This window comes from Triticum aestivum, chromosome 6D (genome assembly GCF_018294505.1).
Source record: "Triticum aestivum cultivar Chinese Spring chromosome 6D, IWGSC CS RefSeq v2.1, whole genome shotgun sequence".
NCBI lineage: Eukaryota > Viridiplantae > Streptophyta > Magnoliopsida > Poales > Poaceae > Triticum > Triticum aestivum.
The window spans coordinates 285203032-285209988 of NC_057811.1; positions in this window are offsets into that span (position 1 = coordinate 285203032).

Consider the following 6957-nt stretch of genomic DNA (forward strand, 5'->3'; position numbering starts at 1 on the left):
CTGGACGTATTGCTGGCCTACTCCAGTCATCGCTACAAACGGCTGTTACAGCAGTATGTTACTTTCCTATGATATCATGATGGCTAGCTTATATTACTATCAACATTTACTAAAAATATATTCATGCTCATAACATGCTGTTCTTAAGATTGACTACAGTAAGAGCCCTTTTTTATTTGACTCCAACTTGATATGATGTTGTAGGCCGCCTGGTGTCCCTACCCTTCCTAGTCCCAGAACCTTTCAAAGAAAAGTGGCATGGCAGTTGCAGGTGGTTCCTGGCTCGATCAGACGACGGCGAACAATTGATGATCGTTCACACGTACCGGACGTGTTGTTTTGCGGAATACAATCACAGTCACTGCAAGGTCTTTGAGCAGGATCCCAGCTTCTCTGGGCCTTCTGGAATTTTTGACTGGAGGCTAGTAAGTAGCCTTGGTACACGTTCTCTATTTCTCGGACTAAATTATCCGATTAACCAGGAGATAACCGACGACAAGGATTATGACGGCAGCACGGTTTCGTTCATCAGGCAAAACTGTGTGTACACAACATACCATGCGTCTCTGCATGCACCATACCCTGATATGTGCCGCCATGCTCTGCAGCCCAAAGTAGGAGAGAGGGTCGCAAGTATCATACTTCGACCTGCTGGCTGGAGTTTCCCCCGTCAGGAACCCATCTAGTTCAAGCCGTCAGCCAATCTCCACAGCTTAATAAATAGTAACGTCTAACTGAGCCAGTTAGTTAGATGCGTATGATACGTCCATTTTGCATCATGCTTTTATATTGATATTTATTGCATTATGGGTTGTTATTACACATTATGTCACAATACTTATGCCTATTCTCTCTTATTTTACAAGGTTTACATGAAGAGGGAGAATGCCGGCAGCTGGAATTCTGGGCTGGAAAAGGAGCAAATATTTGAGACCTATTCTGCACAACTCCAAAAGTCCTGAAACTCCACGGAAGTTATTTTTGGAAATAAAAAAAAATACTGAGCGAAGAAAATACCAGAGGGGGCCCACACCCTGGCCACGAGGGTGGGGGCGCGCCCTACCCCCCCTGGGCGCGCCCCCTGCCTCGTGGGCCCCCTGGTGGCCCTCCGATGTCCATCTTCTGCTATATGAAGTCTTTCGTCCGAGAAAAAATCATAAGCAAGCTTTCGGGACGAGACTCCGCTGCCACGAGGCGGAACCAATCTAGGGCTCTGGCGGAGCTGTTCTGCCGGGGACACTTCCCTCCGGGAGGGGGAAATCATCGCCATCGTCATCACCAACGCTCCTCTCATCGGGAGGGGGCCAATCTCCATCAACATCTTCACCAGCACCATCTCCTCTCAAACCCTAGTTCATCTCTTGTATCCAATTCTTGTCTCTAAGTCTGAGATTGGTACATGTAGGTTGCTAGTAGTGTTGATTACTCCTTGTAGTTGATGCTAGTTGGTTTATTTGGTGGAAGATCATATGTTCAGATCCATTATGCATATTAATACTCCTCTAATTATGAACATGAATATGCTTTGTGAGTAGTTACGTTTGTTCCTGAGGACATGGGAGAAGTCTTGCTATTAGTAGTCATGTGAATTTGGTATTCGTTCGATATTTTGATGAGATGTATGTTGTCTCTCCTCTAGTGGTGTTATGTGAACGTCGACTACATGACACTTCACCATTATTTGGGCCTAGAGGAAGGCATTGGGAAGTAATAAGTAGATGATGGGTTGCTAGAGTGACAGAAGCTTAACCCTAGTTTATGCGTTGCTTCGTAAGGGGCTGATTTGGATCCATATGTTTCATGCTATGGTTAGGTTTACCTTAATACTTCTTTTGTAGTTGCAGATGCTTGCAATAGGAGTTAATCATAAGTGGGATGCTTGTCCAAGTAAGGACAGCACCCAAGCACCGGTCCACCCACATACCAAATTATCAAAGTAACGAACGTGAATCATATGAACGTGATGAAAACTAGCTTGACGATAATTCCCATGTGTCCTCGGGAGCGCTTTTCCTTCATATAAGAAATTGTCCAGGCTTGTCCTTTGCTACAAAAAGGATTGGGACACCTTGCTGCACTTTATTTACACTTGTTACTTGTTACTCGTTACAAATTACCTTATTACAAAACTATCTGTTACCTATAATTTCAGTGCTTGCAGAGAATACCTTGCTGAAAACCGCTTATCATTTCCTTTTGCTCCTCGTTGGGTTCGACACTCTTACTTATCGAAAGGACTACGATAGATCCCCTATACTTGTGGGTCATCAAGACTCTTTTCTGGTGCCGTTGCCGGGGAGTGAAGCGCCTTTGGTAGGTGGAATTTGGTAAGGAAAAATTTATATAGTGTGCTGAAATTTACTGTCACTTGTTACTATGGAAAGTTATCCTCTGATGGGCTTGTTCGGGGTATCTTCATCCCGACCAGTAGAGCAAAGAGTTGCTCCTCAACCTACTGAACCTACTGAAAATGAAAATGTTTACTTTGAAATTCCCTCGGGTATGATAGAGAAACTTCTAGCTAATCCTTTTGCAGGAGATGGAACATTGCATCCCGATTTACACCTAATCTATGTGGATGAAGTTTGTGGATTATTTAAGCTTGCAGGTATGCCTGATGATGTTACCAAGAAGAAGGTATTCCCTTTATCTTTGAAGGGAGACGCATTGACATGGTATAGGCTATGTGATGATATGGGATCATGGAACTACAAACGATTGAAATTGGAATTTCGTCAGAAGTTTTATCCTATGCATCTTGTTCATCGTGATCGTAATTATATATATAATTTTTGGCCTCGCGAAGGATAAAGCATTGCTCAAGCTTGGGGGAGGCTTAATTCAATGTTATATTCATGCCCCAATCATGAGCTCTCAAGAGAAATGATTATTCAAAAATTTTATGCTCGGCTTTCTGACAACAATCGCTCCATGCTCGATACTTCTTGTACTGGTTCCTTTATGATGAAGACTATTGAATTCAAATGGGATTTATTGGAAAGAATTAAACGTAACTCTGAAGATTGGGATCTCGACGAAGGTAAAGAGCCAGGTATAACACCTAAGTTTGATTGTGTTAAATCTTTTATGGATACCGATGTTTTCCATAAATTTAGCACTAAATATGGACTTGACTCTGAGATAGTAGCTTCTTTTTGTGAATCTTTTGCTGCTCATGTTGATCTCCCTAAGGAGAAGTGGTTTAAATATAATCCTCCCATTGAAGTAAAAGTAGTTGCACCTATTAAAGTTGAAGAAAAGGCTATTACTTATAATGATCCTGTTATTCCTACTACTTATGTTGAGAAACCACCTTTTCCTGTTAGGATAAAGGATCATGCTAAAGCTTCAACTGTTCTCAACAAAAGTAATATTAGAACTTATACACCTCCTGAGCAAGTTAAAGTTGAACCTAATATTGCTATGGTTAAGGATCTCTTGGCTGATAATATGGATGGGCATGTTATTTACTTTTGTGATGAAACTGCTAGAATTGCTAAACCTGGTGCTAAAGATAAACATGGACCTGTGGTAGGCATGCCTGTTATTTCTGTTAAAATAGGAGATCATTGTTATCATGGCTTGTGTGATATGGGTGCTAGTGCTAGTGCAATACCTATTTCTTTATATCAAGAAATTATGCATGATATTACACCTACTGAGTTAGAAGATATTGATTTTACCATTAAGCTTGCCAATAGAGATACTATTTCACCGATTGGTATTGTTAGAGATGTTGAAGTCTTGTGTGGGAAAACTAAATATCCTGCTGATTTCCTTGTTCTTGGTTCCCCACAAGATAGCTTTTGTCCCATTATATTTGGTAGACCCTTCTTGAACACTGTTAATGCTAAGATATACTACAAAAAGGATGTTGTTACTATTGGTTTGGGTGATATGTCTCATGAATTTAATTCTTCTAAATTTCGTAGACAACACCGTGAAGAGGAATTGCCTAGTAAGGATGAAATTATTGGTCTTGCTTCTATTGCCATGCCTCCTAGTGATCCTTTAGAACAATATTTGCTAGACCATGAAAATGATATGTTTATGAATGAAAGAAGGGAAATAGATGAAGTATTCTTTAAACAAGGACCTATTCTAAAACACAATTTGCCTGTTGAAAGGAAATACTAAAGCTCCTCGAGGCAGGTATAATTTATCCCGTGGCTGATAGTCAGTGGGTAAGTCCTGTCCATTGTGTCCCTAAGAAGGGAGGTATTACTGTCGTTCCTAATGATAAAGATGAATTGATTCCGCAAAGAATTATTACAGGTTATAGGATGGTAATTGATTTCCGTAGATTAAATAAAGCTACTAAAAAGGATCATTACCCCTTACCTTTCATTGATCAAATGCTAGAAAGATTATGCAAACATACACATTTTTGCTTTCTAGATGGTTATTCTGGTTTCTCTCAAATACCTGTGTCAGCTGATGATCAAGCAAAGACCACTTTTACTTGCCCTTTCGGTACTTTTGCTTATAGACGTATGCCTTTTGGTTTATGTAATGCACCTGCTACTTTTCAAAGATGCATGATGGCTATATTCTCTGATTTCTGTGAAAAGATTTGTGAGGTTTTCATGGACGATTTCTCCGTTTATGGATCCTCTTTTGATGATTGCTTGAGCAACCTTGATCGAGTTTTGCAGAGATGTGAAGAAACTAATCTTGTCTTGAATTGGGAGAAGTGCCACTTTATGGTTAATGAAGGCATTGTCTTGGGGCATAAAATTTCTGAAAGAGGCATTGAAGTTGATAAAGCTAAAGTTGATGCTATTGAAAAGATGCCATGTCCCAAGGACATCAAAGGTATAAGAAGTTTCCTTGGTCATGCCGGTTTTTATAGGAGGTTCATTAAGGACTTCTCAAAAATTTATCGGCCTCTGACTAATCTATTACAGAAAGATATACCTTTTGTCTTTGATGATGATTGTGTAGAAGCATTTGAAGTACTTAAGAAAGCATTGATTTCTGCACCTATTGTTCAGCCACCTGATTGGAATTTACCCTTTGAAATTATGTGTGATGCTAGTGATTATGCAGTAGGTGCCCTTTGAAATTTACCCTTTAAGGACAGCACCCAAGCACCGATCCACCCACATACCAAATTATCAAAGTAATGAACGCGAATCATATGAATGTGATGAAAACTAGCTTGACGATAATTCCCATGTGTCCTCGGGAGCGCTTTTCCTTCATATAAGAAATTGTCTAGGCTTGTCCTTTGCTACAAAAAGGATTGGGCTACCTTGCTGCACTTTATTTACACTTGTTACTTGTTACTCGTTACAAATTACCTTATTACAAAACTATCTGTTACCTATAATTTCAGTGCTTGCAGAGAATACCTTGCTGAGAACCGCTTATCATTTCCTTCTGCACCTCGTTGGGTTCGACACTCTTACTTATTGAAAGGACTACGATAGATCCCCTATACTTGTGGGTCATCAGCGTACACTTGGTGTAGTAGGATCTTTATTTAGTTTGATGCATACACTTGTTCTTTTTTGGTAGCCCTTTTTTAATGATGGCTGATGTTTGGATTGGAAGAGAGAGCTGTGTCTTTACTCTTCTGGCCTGCTTACTGCTGATGTTGCACCCCAGCCCTGGTTGTTGCTGCTGTTGTTTTCAATATACAATCAGAAGTATATTTCATCTGTTGGTTGAATAAATGTGTTGTTAGAACGACAAACACAATGTTTTGGAAGTCGTTGCACGGTCCGATCCTTTAGTGCCCCGTACCGTACGTAGCGCATACTATTTTTGGTACGGAACACATTTTCCACTTGTCGATAACATGCATCCCACTGATGAAGGCCCAATACAGGAGCCCATAATTAACTGGAAGGGAGGCTCTCACATGAATCCGGCCCAGGTACATGCTCATGGTCCCCTAAACATAAATAAGCAAATAAATAAGGCTAAATGCTCATGCACCAGTTCTTTAAATTCATGATTTGAAAAGTCAAATTTTAACAGGAGGATATTATTTCCTATGATAGTGTTGTTACATTCAGTCGATATTATTCTTAGGCAAAGATAGCGGCCAGTCTTCTTTCTCCCACCATTTTCTTCCTGCAACCAGCGGACCCATGCAAATGGTAGTCAACATCGAAAATAGTTCCGGTCCATTTTTATTTTTCGATAAGAATGTCCAACCCAACCCAACACATTGGCGACAGCACCTTAGCCTCCGCCTTGGTGCGCTCGCCGCGGCGCCGCCGTCCGGCCCTGTCAACATAGTGAATCGGGAGAGAACTATAGTTGTGAGTATGATAGTATGGACCCACCAGGTCCACTCCCGAACACAAGCAAGCGCCTACTACTCAGATGCACCCCTCATTTTTTACTCTAATCCACCCTGCTTATATCTGGGACCCACATCATTGTCAACGTATAGTCAATTAACGACAGAATTGCACAACTTTTTTTTTGAGGATTTGTTCGGAGGAGCAGGCTATAAACTGGGTTGTGCGGTTTCTGTGGCCCGTCTAACAACATGACCAGCCCAGCAGTTTTTTCTTTGGGAAAATAGGTAGCCCACTGTTTCTTTTTGAAGAATACCCAAGCTAGGCCTATTTGTTTTCTCCGACTTACTGGGCTGCGAATCTTTCAAGACGAGGAGGGATGCATTGCGGCCTGGCCAAAGAGTATGGTCAGTATATCTTAAAACTAATATCAAAGGGGTTGCAAATTCCAAAAAAATATAGCAAATGGGCAGTTAGTTTCTTTTTTTGTTTTTGTTCTTCACTGATATTTTATATTTCATTGGATTTTAACATGACATAGTACTAATTTATTTTTAAATTTGTTTTAGTATGGCTACTAATTTTTGGATTAAGAATATTTTGTTCCCCAGCAAAAATATGCGAATTTTAAAAATTTCGCACATTTTTAGTTCAATTTTTTAACCCTGGCACTGACCAGAAAGTGGGCAGCAATTCTAAAAAT